The 17,952-nt window shown below is 46.6% G+C and overlaps 1 protein-coding gene across 6 annotated transcripts in view; it reads right to left on the bottom strand.

Moving 5' to 3' along the window:
• Window positions 1-17,375, bottom strand: part of FRMD6 (FERM domain containing 6) — a 225,931-nt gene extending 208,556 nt beyond the window's left edge. The window contains exons 1-2 of one of the 6 annotated variants that reach the window (XM_057723863.1): window positions 17,315-17,375; window positions 16,708-16,787 (exon numbers count right to left, since the gene is read on the bottom strand). The gene's annotated coding sequence lies outside the window, so the exon portion shown is untranslated. Of the gene's footprint in view, window positions 1-16,707; window positions 17,045-17,314 lie in introns of those variants that run through there. The other 5 variants (XM_057723858.1, XM_057723857.1, XM_057723864.1 and 2 more) reach the window with 5 other exon arrangements.
• Between the last annotated feature and the right edge of the window lie 577 nt (window positions 17,376-17,952).

Raw genomic sequence — 17,952 nt, 5'->3', positions numbered from 1 at the left:
GCACCACCCCCAGCTCCACGCCAACCCCTTAAAGAACGAGAAACTTTAAGGACAGCCTGGCTAGACGTCAATGTCTGAGCTTATCACAGAGGCACACCCCAAAATCAGTGTCCTTCATTTCCAGCTCATACTGAAGAGGACTAATGATGGAGATGATCGTATGATACCTGTGCATATATACTCTGTGAAGTGCATTTAGTAGAAGAGAAGAATAAAAATGTCTATTGAATTTATCATTTAATTAAAGACACTGCTGTATCAATCCTAGAAACTTAGCTTCTTTCTGTTTCAGTTTTTCTATCTATAAAATGGTGATGTAATGGGGTTCCCTTATCTCTTACCTCACTCCATCATAAGCACTGCTGCTTGTCAAGTGTGGTGGTCTACCACCTGCGAAAGGGGTTCACGTTTCCCTGTAAGACAGCAACCCCTCACAATTTGAAATGGATTATCCTAATACAGGCCCAAACCCTGAAGAAATTTTATGATCGAAGCTGTTATTCGTATTATCAGAATTTCCTCCCTCTTCGCGTGCATTCACGGCCACTGGCTTGTCTGCTACTCTCTTATCTGAGGCAGTCACAATCCCTCTTTTTTGGAAAGCTGGTCCTAAAACCACCACCAAGGTTAAAGTGAGAAACCATAGTTAAGATCAAAAATTGTTGGTGATTCTCAAAATCCATCTCAGCCTCTCTTCTGTTTGAGGAACACCAGCTTCTGGTTTAATATGCGTAACCGGAAGTAGCCACCTGGGGGTAGGTTAGAAAGTCGCGGGGCTTCTTCGAGGGCCTTGGGACAGGGTCGCGGGGGAGTAAAGCAGCTAAGTGAACGGCCTTTGCCAAGCAGCCCTCCAGGTTCCCTCTGAGCTGTGGGCCACGGAGGAGGGCAAGAGAAAGAGAAGACCCAGACACGACCTCAAGACAAGCCAGGCAGGCAGGGGGACACACACGATGGTGTGTGTGGTCAGAGGCCATGTGGCCACCGCAAACGACGATGGGGAAATGAGGGGACTCTGGAGGGCAGCCGAGGAGGGTGCTTCAGGTATTAGCCTTGGGCGTTACTCCCTGAGGGAAAGGCAGATTTGCACGTTCTAGGTGAGCAACGCCATCAACACGCCCTCTCAATTACCAGGCACGGTTGATGGTGCTGGTGAACACGTGATACCGTATGTGTATGTACTGAGATTTCTTACCGGGTTTCCAGAGAAAATAGTGCATGCTGCTTGTTGTAGGTCAGTGATGCATATTTCTACAGGGATCTCTTTTATGAGGCAAGTGAGAAACCTACAAGTGGCTGGAGCAAAAGTCCATAGAAATAAAATATTCTTGGGATTTCTTTTAGAAATCATTAATAACATTCTAGGAAAAAAATAGAGAGAATCAAGTTCCTGGAAAAAAAAATATGCAAGTAATGGGAATACTGAGAGTTCAAGAGAAACAGCCACACAAGAAAGGCATGAACACTCACATAACACCAAGCAATTTATGTGTGCTTTCACGTGGTGTGTTACTTAAGGCTCTCAACAACCCGATGCATTAGGAGCACAAAGGAAACAAGCGACCCGTCTCAGGTTGGTGAGTCGTTAAACTGGGCCCTGGCATCAGCACAACCAGTCCAAGTCCGGGGTCCGCTACTTCCTGGCGGTGCGACCTTGGTCCGTCCCCTGCCTCGCGAAGTCTCAGCTTTCTCACCGGGCTGCTGGGAGGATGAGAGGGGAGGCTGCACGGAGCAGGCTCAGCACAGAGCCTGGCGTATCACAGGACATGCACAACAAATGCTAGTGCACATCGCAGGTCACCACAGCCTCCCTACACGGCAACGAGACTGATTAAAACTACACAACATTCAACATCTCTGAACTGATATGTGGAAGTGAAACACTCTGTTCCAAAATGTCCTCTCTGGGTGCCGTGCCTGACTCCAGCATCGCTCTATTTTCACAAAATAATTTTGGACCGTTTCCACTGGGAATGTCCTCAGGGCTTATTTAAAATAGACACACAGGTGTATTGTTATTGGTGGCATATCATGGCCACCAATAACAATTTATTTTTTTATGTTTTTTCATTTAGGATTTGTCATTTAGAGCCAAATCTGATGAAGAAGGAACATGATCAAGAGAAGACAAAATGAAAGCATTGAGATTGCTTGTGTGTGTGTGTGTGTGTGTGTGTGTGTGTGTGTGTGTGTGTGTGTGTGTGTGTGTCTTGCAACCCATCCCCAAAGGCAATCCCAAATGAGGACTGGTATAAACATCTCGAATCATGTGGACAGTGACGTTAAGTGCGTATGTCCCTCATCTAAGCTTGACTTTTTAAATATTTTTATAAACATAAAAGTCTCATTCTTTCATGGTCATACATGCACTGTTGGCCTCCATTCACTTGTGCAGTAGGGAACACCGGGAAAGAAAGGAAGAGGGAAAGACCAAAGGCAGAAAGAAAAGGATGGGAAGAGAGAGAAAAGCTGAAAGTGAAAGGGCGAGTCGAGGCAGAGAAAACCAAACCAGCTTAGAAACATCACAGAGAAATCAAACTTGTAGACAGGAGGCCTTAATTATAGCTTGCTTTTTAAGACACAACTCATGCTGCTATTTGTTTTGTGGGAGAGGACTTACACTGGGCTGCGATAAGCTCCCCCGTGGAGGCTAGATCATTTTTTTTTTTCTGCTCTGGGAAAATGTGTTGAGTAAAATACCTTAGCCTTTCCAAAAAAATAAACCTTTTTCTAGAGCATTTATTTTGCTTCTGCCTTTGTATTTTGGACGATGGTTCACCACCTGTTCATTTCTTTGCTCTTGTCTCCTCAAGGTTCCCAGACAAGCCGGGGCTTGAGGACGAGGGCTGCTGGGAAAGGCGGGAAACACGCGGAGCTCGCTTATGTGAATCACGTGATTAGCAGAAAGTAGGAAAGAGGCTTCCTCCCCCGTTCACAAAGCAGATCGTCTTCAGAAGCTGGCAGCGCTCCCGGGCAACTGCTCTGCGGACAGGCTCTGGCTAAACGGCTGCCAGTGTGGGCCTCGGGGGCCTGGAGACGGATGGGTTTGGGCGGCCGCGGGGAGGGAGCACCACGGAGGCCGGAGGATGGGGAGGACGCGGCACAGGCGCGCGGGGCCCCGCACAGAGCAGGCTGGCTGCCCTCCCCCGGCGCCCGGGCCTTCTGGCCGCCAGCACAGCCATGCACGGGCTGAGGGGCGCGGGGCGGGCGAAGCTGGTGCCCGGGCCACGGTGGAGGAGCCCGACTTCACAGTGTGCGAAGGAGCGGTGAAGGATGAGGCGGCCTCCACGCGCCGGCCCCGCGCACAGGCCTATTGGAGCTACACACGCAGCCCGGAGGGCAGAGCAACCCTGCCCTCCAGCACCAAGCAGACAGCATCCCCCCACTCCCTGCCCCGGCCCAGGGAACCAGCCGCCTCGTGGGCCTGGGGGCGGCTCCCGGGGCCGCCCTCCCCGGTCCTGCATCCGGCATCCTCGGCACAGCAACGCCCAGCCCACCCCTTTCAGCTTCCCCCGGAGCCTCTTCAATGAACATCACTCCGGAGTGCTTCTCGCTGACCTGGAAATCAGGCGGCACTCTGCGACCTGTGATGTGGGTGAGCTGGTGAAGGAGAGTGGGATGGGCACCCAGGTCGCCAGCTTCTGACGCGACGGCCAGCTTCCCTGCTAGGAGTCAGCTCAGCCGGACTGGGGTTCCCGACAGGGAGACTCTAAAACATGATGTTCCCCTACGGCAGAATTTGGAAAAGGTCTGTGGCCATGAATTATGGATGTCGCTAGCTGATTTCGCCTGCAGGGTCTTCCAGATACCCTCACATGGATTCTTGGCTCGCTTGGATACTGACAGAAAAGGTACGGGACCCATCTGCCTCTCTGCTGCCGTAGACGTCCACCAGCCAGGCTGCCCTGAGGCTGCTCGTGAAGCTGGGAACGGGTGGTCAGGGTGAGCGGGCTGGCCTGCTGCTTTCTGCTTTCTCTGCTCTTTCCCCTAACGAAATAGCCTCTGTGCGTGTGCACGTGTGCACGTGCATGCGTGTGTGTACAACTCAACCTTGAGCATTTCAAAAAATTCAGAAAATACAGAAAAATGTAAACAATGCCACCAACTGGGAATAAGCCCAGTTGACATGATCGCACCCAATCCTCGTGATTTTTTATGCTACTGTTTTGAAGGGAGATTATAGGATGCGTACATTTTTATAACCAACTTCTTCACTCGACAACATATCACAAAGATTACCCTTCCACATTCATAAATATAGAACCTTATTATCATTTCAATGGCTGTTTAATAACCCAGAATTAAAATGTGCTGTGATCTAAATATTTTAAAAAGTGCCTATAGTTAGATGATTTCAGTTGTCACTAGATTATTGCTGATGGAAACAAAGGTCTTTATATAAACATCACAGAATCCTTGTCAGGTCATCCTCTTAAGATGAGTTTTGCAGTGTGGAATTGCTAGGTCACATCCTCTCATCTTTTTAAAGGCATCGATGCATCCTTTCAAAATCTTCCTGTAGCAAGCAAAGCTCCTCCAATATTCCATCCTTCCAAGAACCAATGAAACCGCCCGTTTTCCTCCCCCACCCTGGACACTCGGCATTATGAGTCCTTTTCATCTTTTCCAGTCTGATGTTTGTAAACGAGAGATCTCACTTGCTTTTTTGATGCTGTATTCAGTGTTTGCTCTTCTCCCTCTGTCCTCTCTTGGAGCTCTTCCCCCACTAGCAACCCCCTCGTTCAACGAGAAGCATTCGCGGAGCACTTCCTGTGTGCGGGAACCAACTGTGCTGGACGTCAGCGCTACAGGAGCAGCACTGTCCCAAGCGCTCCGGGGGCGGAGGGGCGGCCTGGGGGAGCTGGAGAGAGCTTCACGGAGGAGGGGACAGTTATGCTAGATCTGATGGAATGGTGACAGCAGGGTGGATAGGAAAAACGTCATTTCATGCAGAGAAAAGAGCACGGCAAAATCACTAAGGCCTGTGTTCCAAGGTGGCCGGGAGGCAGGCCAGGCTGAGACAGACTGTGTGCTGTACAATATTCTACAGCAATGACAGAGTTAAAGGAAGGGCTTTAGAGGAGAGTAGTGGTCAAATTTGTGTTTACAATGTTAATTTTGGCAGCGATGTGAAGGAGGAAATAAAGTGGGAGAAAGTGATGGAAACAGGAAGACCGGTAAAGAGACTGTTGCATTAGTCTGTGTGAAGACAGCAAGAGCTGGAGAGAAGTCGGGGCAGCCAGGTAGGGAGCAGGGGAATGGGTGACACACAATTTCCAGGACAGGAGACTGGGTAGGGAAAGTTGGGGAGAAGTTCAGGAAGAATTGGAGCAGGAGAGAAGGTATGAGTTTGGGCAAAAAAGAAGAAAAGATGGATTCGGTTTTAACATGCTACAGTTAGGCGCCCACAGGACTTAGGGAAACTGTAAAATAAACATGAATTTGAGATCTGGAGAGAGGCAGTGGCTGCAGATACGGATGTGGGCATCACTGGCGCCCAGAATCCACACCCCAATCGACAGCCAGGAGCCCTTCCCTAGACCCTCCACCCCATCCAGGGCTGACACCCAGATGATTCCTCTGTCCTTGTCCCCAACCTGTGAGCCCCTTTACCTTCTCTCAGAGGTGCCCCGCTCGTTACGAGAAAGAATGGATCAAATGCAGCCAATTCATATAAAAGTTGGAAAAATAAGCTATTTCTCTTATGCTGAAAACAATGAGCAATTGTTTCAAAGGCATTTGTTAGCACAAAGAAATGACTCCTTCATGGTGTGGCAAATGGGTGGGAGAGAGCTGGGGGATGAGAAGCCTTTCTGAGCTCCGTCAGGTCATGTCGATAAATCACCACCCAACCCTGCCCTGCGTTGGGGGCTCTGCTCTCCCGATAAAGATGCAAAATGCAAAGGCACTGTCAGCCTCCGAAGGAAGCATTTACATCTCGAGTTTGCCTTAAGAGCTTTGCAACCAGAGACCTACTCCCAGGAGCCAGGTTTAAGCCTCGGGGACCTGAAAAGGAGCAAGGGGTGTGGTCTCGTGCCATCGGCTAGGTGGCTTCTCAGCTATGATGTGAACGGCTCCATTAAAAGGATAGACAGCGGATGTCTAAATTTAACTAGAAACACGGGGAAACAAATCTGGGTCATCTTAGCCTACTCTGTTCTCTGCAGCATCTTAATAAATGTTTATCCAGGAAAACAAAAAGTGCTTTTGAGAGTACGCTGGGATGGAGATGTGAGTGAGTGTTAGCTCTCAGCTTCATTTTTCAGCACCTGACATTCCAGCTTGTCTCCAGACCCAGGAAACCTGACTCTGACCCGACTAGAAATTGCTCCTTTTTCCTTTAATCCTGTCTACTTTTCTCACGGACTCCCTTCAAACCCTCTTTCTCTGCTGCATCAAATCAGGGATGCCTACTGCATCTGGTAACACAGCTCTGGCTAGGCCCAGGGAATCAGACAGGAACTGCCAACTATGTCCATGGCTTCAATGTACATCACTTCATGCACATCAGGAACCAGTCTGCAGTGGCCACACCTCACTCACCAAAACCAACGAACGAACGAGCAAAGCCTCTATTATTTCAGCAATAAGGACTTACCTAGAAAGGATGTATCTTAAAAACAACATTTTGCTCCACCGTAAGTATCACTTCATGGCTTTCCCTGTACAAATGTGGATGTAATTAACTACAAGTCAAAAAATGAAAGGATTCTTAAGTCAGCTAGGCATCTGAGGTGCGGAGTGAGGCACAGAGAACACACCCTCACCTGTGTGCTCGTGCAGGGACACAACAGTGCAGAACATGGGAATGAATGGCTGCGATCAAGTGCTGAAACCACACCAGATAAACTGTAACTAATGCTCTAGGATGCTTCCTGCTGGAAATGTCCAGAAGACATTTATTTAAAATGCCATAAACACCTCAAAGGAGGAGGCAAGGCAGGAGGGAACAGGGCATGGAGAGATTCTAATCTCTTATTCAGCCCATAGCACGATTCTGAGCCCAAACCATTAGAGTTTCTGGGCAGAGGAGCAACTTCTACTGTGAAGGAGGAACAGGGAAACTCCCTGGAGCACCAGCTTCCTTAATGACAGGCCACCCTGAGAAGTTGGCAAGTTTCCTTTACGTATTCATGGCAAAAATCCTTGCAGTATCAAAGATTAAAACATCTTCCTAATTTAAGCCAACACTTTTGAGACTGTTGACAACTGCAATAGAAATTAACCTCAAAACAGCTCACTTTATAGCTCACTGTACGGGCTTCCAAGTTCAGGGCGTGGAACGTGCGTGACGCACACCCATCTGTGTACACGCAGCATCATCTATGGCCGCCATGTTACTTGACCTTCACAAATCTTTCTCTTTTAACTGAAGACACATTAATTACCCAGGCCTTTCTGTGTTCACATAAATAAACACTAATCTAAAAACAACTGAGGGCTTCCCTGCTGGCGCAGTGGTTAAGAATCCACCTGCCAATGCAGGGGACACAGGTTAGAGCCCTGGTCTGGGAGGGTCCCACATGCCTCGGAGCCACTAAGCCCGTGCGCCACAACTACTGAGCCTGCACTCCAGAGCCTGAGAGACACAACTACTGAGCCCACACACTGCAACTACTGAGCCCGTGTGCCTAGAGCCTGTGCTCCAGAAGAGAAGCCACCGCAATGAGAAGCCTGTGTACCGCAACGAGGAGTAGCCCCTGCGCATCTCAGTGAGGAGTAGCCCCTACTCACCACAACTAGAGAAAGCCCATGTGCAGCAATGAACACCCAACGCAGCCAAAAATAAATAAATAAATAATAAAATAAATCTTTAAAATAAATAAATTAAAAAAAAAGTTGAGTAGCACAAATCTCGTTTCATTCAAAACTTTTCTCTTTACACACACACTCCATTACAGCGCTTCTGCCTTAGTTTATTTCTTTAACATTTCCCCATTTTTCCCCCACATGTGTAAACTACCAAAACTCTTTAAAGTGCAACTCCAGCCACATTTGGCCAGATCTTGAGAGACATGATAGTGAACGTGAGCTGCCGCTTCTCACCCTGCAAACGTGGCATCCTCATGTGTCACAAATCTTGATATGGCAGAAGCAGAACCAGAGTGACTATTTTCTGTTGGGACCTGTGTGTTCTCCACTGGGATGGCAGGAGCCCTGCCGAGGTCTTCTGAGACACAGCACGCTCTCTGGCCAGCGTTCAGAGCCACAACACCATTATTTTCACAACACATCGGAAGATTTTCAACCTAACAAGCTCGGTTCAAATATGAGAATCAAGTGAGGTCAACCGGGAAAAGAAAAAGCAATCCCTCCCCATACATCTGCCCTGAATGGGAAAGCTGATTGCCAAAGAAAAGTCAGGGTTCTAGAAGAACAGTTTCCACAGAAAACCCAAAGGGCCAAACACCGGGAAAAAAGCATTCACAGACTCTGGAATGCTGCCCTGATGTCCTCTGCACCCCAGGCTTCATTTTCACCCACTTTCATTGTCTCGCCTGCTGTCCCTGTGTGTACACAGCTGTGGGACAGTGACTACAAGTGAGGACAAGCACGGCCCTCAGAGCCAGGCTGCCTGGGCCCAGGCCCTGGCTCCACCTCTTATTTTCAGTGTGACCTTGGACTGTTAACTAGTTTCTCTGTGCCTCATTTGTTCATCCGTAAAATGGGCTGCTTTGCGGATTACATGAGACAGCACAGCTGATGCTTTTTGCACAGTGTCTGACACGACATAACCTGTCCCCTCTGCTCAACCCCTTGTTCCCTGTTAGGCTGTGACTAGAGCAAGCACAGACGGTTCTTTCCAAACATAAAGTAAAGGCAACTTTGGAACCGAATTCCAGTATCTGCCTGTGGGGTTTGGGGCAGATTCAGAGCAGTAATACTGTGCTAAAAAGTGCCTTCTGTATAAATCATCTCATGTAATCCATGGGATACCTTATAAGAGATTTACATTAGCTTTTCCTCAACAAAACCGTCCTCCCAGGACCCATGCCCTTGTGTAGTTCCCACCCACACTGACTCTGGGTTTGGTCATATGCTTACTCTGGCCAATGGGATAATAAAATATGAGATTAGTAGAGGCTTGATGAGTGCTTGCACATTAAAGCGTGTACCTTTAGAAGCTGCCACCACCATGTCAGAAAGTCTAGCCTCCTGAAGGATGCAAGAGCACAGGGAGAGAAAGTTGGTTTTCCAGCTGAAGGCAGCTACCTGAATAAGCCCAGGTAACACAAGCAATTAAAATAGCCAGTCAGCTCACAAAATCATGAGAAATAACACATTATCGTTAAGTCATCAAGTTTTAGGGTTGTTTGTTACTCTGCAATGAGTGACTAAAACAGAAATTGATGAGTAGGGTGCTTCCATAACACAGACTTAAAACATGAGGCATTGGCTTTGGGACCAGATGGTTGGCAGAGGCTGAAAGGGCAGTTAGGAAATTCTTCCTGGAGGCTGAAAAAAAGGGCCAGTCATGCTGTTGCTGAAACAATCAGCAAAACTGTCATCTGTAGTCATTTGTAAGGTAAAAGACACATATCTAATCAATGTGTGGGACTGAGCTAAAGAAATTTCCAGGCAGAATGCTGGAAGTGCCAATAGTTTTTTTTAAGCTTTGCATAATAAGGTACAGGAAGAGAGAAGGATGTGTTGAAGAAGGAATCATTGAGTTTGCAAGCAGAATTTAGAGGAAATTAAGGAGGGCCCAGAACTTGCTAGGTTGGGAAATTAACCTATTCCTCATTTCCATCCTCTATAGTTGGGAAAGGATTCTCAAAGTAAGAAACGGTCTCAGGGTAAAGGTTAATTGAGGATGTGGTAAACATAGGAAGAACACGCTTCGACATAAATCACAGCAAGATCTTTTTTGATCCACCCCCTAGAGTAATGGAAATGAAAACAAAAATAAATAAGTGGGAACTCATGAAACTTAAAAGCTTTTGCACAGCAGAGGAAACTATAAGCAAGACAAAAAGACAACCCTCAGAATGGGAGAAAATATTTGCAAATGAATCAACAGACAAAGGATTAATCTCCAAAATATATAAACAGTTCATGCAGCTCAATATCAAAAAAACAAACAACCCAATCAAAAAATGGGCAGAAGACCTAAATAGGCATTTCTCCAAAGAAGACATATGGATGGCCAAGAGGCACATGAAAAGCTGCTCAACATCACTAATTAGTAGAGAAATGCAAATCAAAACTACAATGAGGTATCACCTCACACGGGTGAGAATGGGCATCATCAGAAAATCTACAAACAGTAAATGCTGGAGAGGATGTGGAGAAAAGGGAATGCTCTTGCACTGTTGGTGGGAATGTAAATTGATACAGCCACTATGGAGAACAGTATGGAGGTTCCTTGAAAAACTAAAAATAGAACTACCATATGACCCAGCAATTCCACTGCTGGGCCTATACCCAGAGAACACCATCATTCAAAAAGACACATGCACTCCAATGTTCATTGCAGCACTATTTACAATAGCCAGGACATGGAAGAAGCCTAAATGTCCATCAACAGATGAATGGATAAAGAAGATGTGGTACCTATATACAATGGAATATTACTGAGCTGTAAAAAGGAACGAAATTGGGACATTATAGAGACATGGATGGACCTAGAGACTGTCATACAGAGTGAAGTGAGTCAGAAAGAGAAAAACAAATATCATATATTAACACATATATGTGGAATATAGGAAAATGGTACAAATCAACCGGTTTGCAAGGCAGAAATAGAAACACAGATGTAGAGAATAAACATGGACACCAACTGGGGAAAGTGAGGGGGAGAGGTTGGGGGGCGTGAATTGCGAGATTGGGATTGCCAAATATACATTACTAATAAGGAAAAAATCAAATTGTACACTTTAATTATATGCAGTTTATTGTAAAAAATTTAATTAATTAATTAAAAAAGATTAATTGAGGATGTGGCTGTAAGACCCTTTATTAAAACCTCTAAAAGACTTTAGGAAGTGCTGAGTAGACCCTCTCAACTAGACAAAAGCACTTCTAAGATTCATAGACGCCTAATCCCAAAATAGCTCTGAGTAATCTGGAGCTGGGCTGCCCAATAATAGTAGCCACTAACCACTCATAACTATTGCGCACTTGAAGTGTAGCTAATCCAAATTGAGATGTACTATGAACATAAAAGACATACGGGATTTCAAAAATTTAGTACAAAAAATGTAAAATATCTTATTAACTTTTTTATTGATCACATATTAAAATGATAATACTTTAGCTATATTGAGCTAAACCAAATACATTACTAAAATTACTTTCACCTGTTTCTTTTTATTATTATTTAAATTGTGGCTCTTAGAACTTTAAAAAGCACATATGTGGTTCCATTTGTGGCTTGCATTGTATTTCTATTAGACAGCACTAGTGTAGAGAAAGGCCTGGCCCAAAAAGAATTGTGGGTATAGATTTTGTCTAATGAAATGAACAATAATGAGATACATAGAAAATCCATGAAGCTTGTAAAGGAATTCTATCAGATTGGAGTAAGTATCTAAAATGAGAGGAGACCTCTAGACCCCCAACTTTCTGCAGTCAGTGTGCAGGTCGAGAAAGCTACTTTGCTGCAAACATAAGCCATTTCTATTCGAAAAGAAAAGACATCTCAGAAGATGGACTCAGGAACCCAGAGGGTTGAATCTAGAGCAGACCTTGACACTAATCAAGGAACTTTGCCTGCTTGAGTAGGAAAACCTGATAATATGTTCCCAGATAGATTTCAGAATTGCTATGGGCCAATTACTGGTATCGCCTCCTATTATTCTATTTTTGAATGGGAATATCTATTGGGGTTACCATATTTCTGTCTCAACATTTTATGTTGGGTGTATCATTTAGTTTATAAGCAGAATTTAGAGGAAATAAACAGGACTTGTTAGGTTAGAAGGCAAACCTTAATCTCTGATTGAAGAGGACACACACACGGGAAACCCTATCTATATCTGTACCAGATTCAGATCACACAATCATGGATTTTGAGCCTAATGTGGTCACTGGATAAGACCTCAGGGGTCTTAGGAGGGCAGAGTGTATTTTTCCTATGGCAGGAATTTAATCAATTGTGGCCATAGGGTGAAACTGATAAATTAAAAATGACCACACATTATTTACAAATCTTCTAATTAAGAGGTAGAGCTTATTCCTCCCACCCTTTGAATCTGAGATGGCCTTTTAACCTGCTTTGTCTAGCTGAATGTGGCAGAAGTGGTGGTGTGCAACATCCAAGCCCAAACCTCAAGAGGCCTTGCAGTTTCTATGCTTGTCCTCTCGGTACTTTGGGAACACCATACTGTGAAAAAACCCACAATGGAAGGCCATCCCAGCTGTTGCATCCATTGCTACTTGAGGCCCCAGATGTGAGAGTGTCACCCTCTTAAATCTGCAGCTGATGCCAATCACATGAATAGCTCCAGGAAAAACCAGAGTAAGAACAACTCAGACAAAGAACTGTGATAAATGTTTTCAGCCACTATTGTGGGTGGTTTGTTTTACAGCAAGAGATAACTAATATCTACCCATGGTTTAGCAGGCAACAGAGTTGAGCAGATGGGACAGGTTTTCTGACAGAGGTGTGACTTCGATTCTACTGTGGTTGGGATGCTGTTACCACCATGCTTTTCATCACGTGGGCCTCTCCCAAGTGCTGCTCACAACACGGCAGCCGACTTCCCCCAGAGTGAGTGAACCAAGAGAGGGAGAAAGCGGCCAAAGTGGAAGCACAACATCTTTTATAACCTAATATCAGAAGTGACATATCATCACTTCTCCTGTATGTTATTGGGCATACAGACCCACCCTGATGTACTGTGCAAGCGGACCACCAGGGTGCTAATATCAGAAGACAGGGATCACTAGGGCCGATCCTGCAGACCGGCTACAACATAAACCAGGAAGTGAAGAAATGTATTTCACATCTTAGTCTTCATGCCAAGAACCTCAAAGATGCTAATTTTCCCATATCCTCTATTTCTCCCCTGACCTACCTATTTATCATGGCTTTTACCCATTTCTCTTTACTTCCCAACTTATCCCTTACCTGTTATCCCTTCTCCAACTTCATCAGGCCATGGGACATGGCATTGCAGGTCTTCAGGACTCACTGGAGGCAAGTGCAGCACTTGGCTGGCTCAGCTGGGTCTTCAGACGCCTCAGTGATGGGAAGATAGACCCTCAAAGATCAGAACCCCCAAAGCTTTTGCAGAGGAGAACTATAAATGAATTCAACTCAATAAAAAGCAGGCCAGCCTGGAATCGTAGGGAAGCAAATCCCTGTGTTTGTTGCTGGTGACATGTGAGGTTTCCGAGGAAAGTAATCTATTATAACAATCCCAGCTATTTGTTATAAATGTTTGTCATACTATTTGATCCACTGATGTCTTCTTTGGAGAACATGCCTCCAAAAACAACAACAAATAGAAAAGTGAAGGTGTGTTCCGTGAACCATCTCAAACTCTCAATAACGAGGAACTGGCCTGAGTAACAGGGCAGAGAGTTGTAAATGGGCCTTTCTACCTTGCCAGGTTCTGTCAGGGTTAGTTGTTGCATCATATGTACAGAGGCTAGTAGGGTACTCGGCACATAGTAGGTGCTCAGTTAATATTAGTCCCTTTCCTTTTGGTTAGCTCAAATCTGCAACTCTTTCATTCTCTTCAAATAAAACGAAAAACAAAGAAAACCCCTTAAAACTGGAAACAAGCAAGTTAAGGCCAGATTTCAAAAAAGTGATACTTCATTAGTTCATTGCCAAGTCACACGATAAAAGGAGTCTGTAAGAAGTCTAAGGAGATGGGGTCTTGATGCACGACTCAAGTTAACAAAGGGGCCAGCCAGTGGTCTCAGTGCCAGCGCTGATCTGAGCCCTTCCCTGGCATCCCTAGTCTTGGGAGACAAGATCCATACCACAGAACAGCTTGCCTATATATTGAAACAGAAAGGGGTTCAAGATGTGAGAGAATCCCCCAGAAATGAGCCTATGACATGACATGTGAATTGTGGAGCCCCAGGGTAAACAGCCTGGAGAGCACAAACGTCCTCAGAAGAGTTTCCAACAGTACTACAAGTTGCAGCTGATGAAACAGAAACCATCCCTAAAGGAGAACTCCTCCAGCTTTCAGGTAGGTTCTGGGGAATATATTAGCTGCAAGCCAAGGAAAGGGAAAGCGCAGGTTATAGACGCTCCCAGACTCCTCTTAAGGCTGAAGTCTGTCTTCAAAAACACCAGCACAGTGGAAACAAAACATACGTTCCTTTAGAATTAAAATCAGCCCCAAACAGCAAAGAAAGAACAGGACGCATAGCCCTTGTTTGTAAACAAAGGCCAAGATAAACCTCCCCCTCCAGACCTCAAAGGGAGGAATGACAGGCCACGTGCAGAGAGAAGCCACAGGCGACAGAGCGAGCCCTTTGGTCTCCCTGGTGGTCTCTGGCAGACCTTTCCAGAGGCGTCAGGGAAGAGCAGGGAAGCTGAGGGGCCAGACGGGCACGGGCACCGGCCCCAGCACACTCGCCCGAGGTCTGTGCCGTCTTCCCTTGGCCAACATTCAAGCATTTATAAACTTGACCGTCACTCCCCTCACAGCTGTGGTTGAATGCCTGGAAGGGAGGCACTTAGATGTGACCCTCCTAACAACAGGTCAATGGCTGAGCCTCAGTTTCCTTGCCTGTATAATGGGGATGCCAGCAGTCCCCACCTCACAGGTGGTTGTGAAGAATAAACGAGCTCATGTATGCAAAGCTTGTGGCACAGGGCCTGGCACACAGCCACCGCTCACCCAGGGCCGGTGCTCCTGTTATTTCTCTTCTGCTCTTGCTGCTGATTTTGCCTTCTGCTTTGTCATCTCAGCCAGGGTAGCACTTCTCACCAGGACTGGGGGACGTGCAGAGCTGAGGGACCGTCGATGGCCACCTCAGACATCTTCCAGAGTGGGGGAGAGTGTTACGGTCGGAAGCAGGGCCGAGGAAGGCCGTGCGCTGGTCACCAGGCAACGTCCACATCTGGCGGCCCTGCCCCTGGGGCTGCCTCAGGCCAGCTTCTCAGGGCCCAGCGCGACCAGGGCTGGTCTGCGAGGAGCTTCAGTCATGTTTGCTGAGGGCTCAGGGGCCTCCACCCGGGAAGTAAAATGCAGACGGTCCCGGGGGACAAGCGGAGGGGACTCCTCCCCAGCGGCAGGGGTTCCACCCGCCCCCTCCCCACCCCTCAGCCCACAGGGTCTGGGGGGGAAGCAGGGCCGAGGAGGGCGCCCCTGCCTCGGGCCAAGCATCCCCTCCAGGACCAGCACCACGAGACTCCCCACAGGACCCGAATCAAGCGGCGGAGCTCTGCTATCCCTCGGCCTCAGAGCACTGAATTTTAAGGAAGCCGGGGAAACTGCTGTTTATTTTCAACAGGGTGTCGTTTCCAACCGGAAGACAAGATGCACTTTTCCAGCAGGTCGGCACACAGGTAGTTCCCACAACCAGGCCACCTCAGGAGCCCCGTGAAAGTAACGGCACGAAATCTCTAGGCTGTCTTTTTCTTGGTAACACAAATAAGAGGTAAGTAAAGAGGAAATTCAACAGGATATATATATAGTCCAGGGCCGAGGACAGCGTGCCCAGAACAGAGGCTGATCAATGTTTGCAGAATAAGTGTCTACTGAAGTTCATTTAAAAATAGCCCAGCATCGATCTGTAACCCAGTGTAACAAGCGAGTGCCTCCTCACTCTTTCTCTCTCTCTCACACACACACACACACACACACACACACACACAATGGCAAACAATAGGCAACCTCAATATGTGGCCATTTTAAAAAACGATTCACACATATTTTCTCTGAGAATTGATTCTCTGGTTACGGACTCTCAAACTTCCTTTCCTTTTAAAAGGTAGAGTTAAAAATTCTCACAGAACTCTATTTTATTCTTTTCCATATTCCCTTTAGTACTTCCTTTTATCACGCGCACATCATATTTCACCTTTACAACACTTGGGACCCGGTTGTGACCAGCTCTGTAACAGCTCATCATATTTACCACATGGCCTCTTGTCTAGTTTTACTAAGTTATATCCCTTACACAGAAGGGCATGACCCCAAACACATAAAAGTCTTTTTCTGCAACCCAGAGAGTAAGCATGTAACTGATATGAATGTAACTGACACTGACTTAACGTTTACGTCTTCTAATAACTTCCTTTGAAAAAAAATTATGGTGGTGTCTTATAAGAAGTCAATTGATGGGCTCTTGAAAATTTAGAATAAACCAGTGCATCAAAGGGAGCCTGTCGTCTGGTCAGATCACCATCTGTGCTCTCACGAGTGTCCTTAACAAAGGTGACCGTGTGTCTGGAGTACGGGGCACACACGTACGTAAACACGCGCACTGCAAGCGAAAATCCACAGAACGCAGACACCGTCTAACTCATCAAGACGTGAATTTCCTCCTGGTTCTGACTGCAACGGCTATAATACTGGACAACCCAAGGCACCGCCTCCCCAGAAAAGTAATCATGGGACAGGTCTTCCAACAGTAGAATCTATCCTCTCATTAGTCTGGGACGGCTGACAGACAGAAATCATATTATTTCAAGGCTTTGTTGATTCTGTGCCTGATATACGGACATTTCACCTTAAATTTGCCTTCAAATCATATTTTACAAAAAACTCAATGTAAGAACAACCATTCTTTTCCTACCTGTTGCTGTAGCCACTGGAAGCCAGGCTGCTGCTTTCCCAACGGGGCAGACTTCAGGATTTAATCTTCAGCTCCCTCCCCTGGAACCAGAACCATCGCAAGAAAATTTTCAGTTGCCATGAGCAAGCAGACTGTTTACTTCCAGCCAGTTCTTTCTCATTCCCATGGCTTGCTGAGTGCCAGAGTAGGGTGCTTAAGAAAGGGTGTCTGGGGAGAAAGGGGTAGAGTCTGGGGGAGAGAGAAGGGAAAGTTCCCAAGGCAAGAATTCGTTTGCCCAATACCTTTCCTTCAAGCAAAGGAAAGCCCTCTTTCTCAGCTTTAATTTCTCATGGAAGATCCGCCGCTGCGTCACTCACTGGTAATTACTACCTTGCCCCTTCACAAACAGCACACATGCTTTTGGGGCAAGCCTCCAGATTTCTGATGCATGCCTGCACCTGTCCACAGGGCTAACGCTGTGCCTGGGAACACTGGGAGGACCACAAACCCACCCAAAGGGAGGACCCCATCTAAGCGATTAATCAAGCCCTTAGGATAAAATATGCCACCAAAGAACACCAGGGGCCGGTGTGAGCCCCTCCATCCACAGGGCGCCCACCACACTCACGGAATCCCCTGGGAAGCGCTCAGCCTTTTTCCAAGTAGACCAGCAGCTATACCCTGTCAAGCTGCGACTTGTTTCCCCAAAGAGGAAAGGAGCAGAAGGATTACTATCACAGGAGGAATGTGGTTTTCTTACTTACTCTGAGCAGTTGACGTAGGAGAGTCAAAGATGATCGATGTGCAGTTATAGCTCCTTTAAGCTGAATATCTGAAATACAGTGTTTAAGAGGACATTTCAGTGATGAGTAAGCATTACAGAAGGCTTCCTATGTGATGCAGTAACACAGCAGAGAGGACAGAGCAAAGGGGTAGAAAGCAGGAAATCCTGGGTCTGCTACTTACTATTGTGGTTTAGTCTGGTTTCCAAATATACCAGAGCTGGGCTGCAAGACCTGCACAAGAATAGAACGTCATCTCTCACGTTTACATCTATCTGCCTTGTTCTTACATCAACACATCAGTTCTCCTCTGGGGGATCATCCCTTCCTCCCAGCTTATTTGGACTGTGTTCCTACCTCCCTCAGACTTCTTCAGAAATGTACGTGTGGCCGAGTCCAGCCAATCAGAGTCACTGATGGATTCAGAGATGGGTTCGTGACGACAGGAGGCATTTCTGGGACTTGCTGGGAAGAGGAGCCCTCA

This window comes from Hippopotamus amphibius, chromosome 2 (genome assembly GCF_030028045.1).
Source record: "Hippopotamus amphibius kiboko isolate mHipAmp2 chromosome 2, mHipAmp2.hap2, whole genome shotgun sequence".
Lineage (NCBI taxonomy): Eukaryota > Metazoa > Chordata > Mammalia > Artiodactyla > Hippopotamidae > Hippopotamus > Hippopotamus amphibius.
This window is presented reverse-complemented; position numbering and strand designations above follow the sequence as displayed.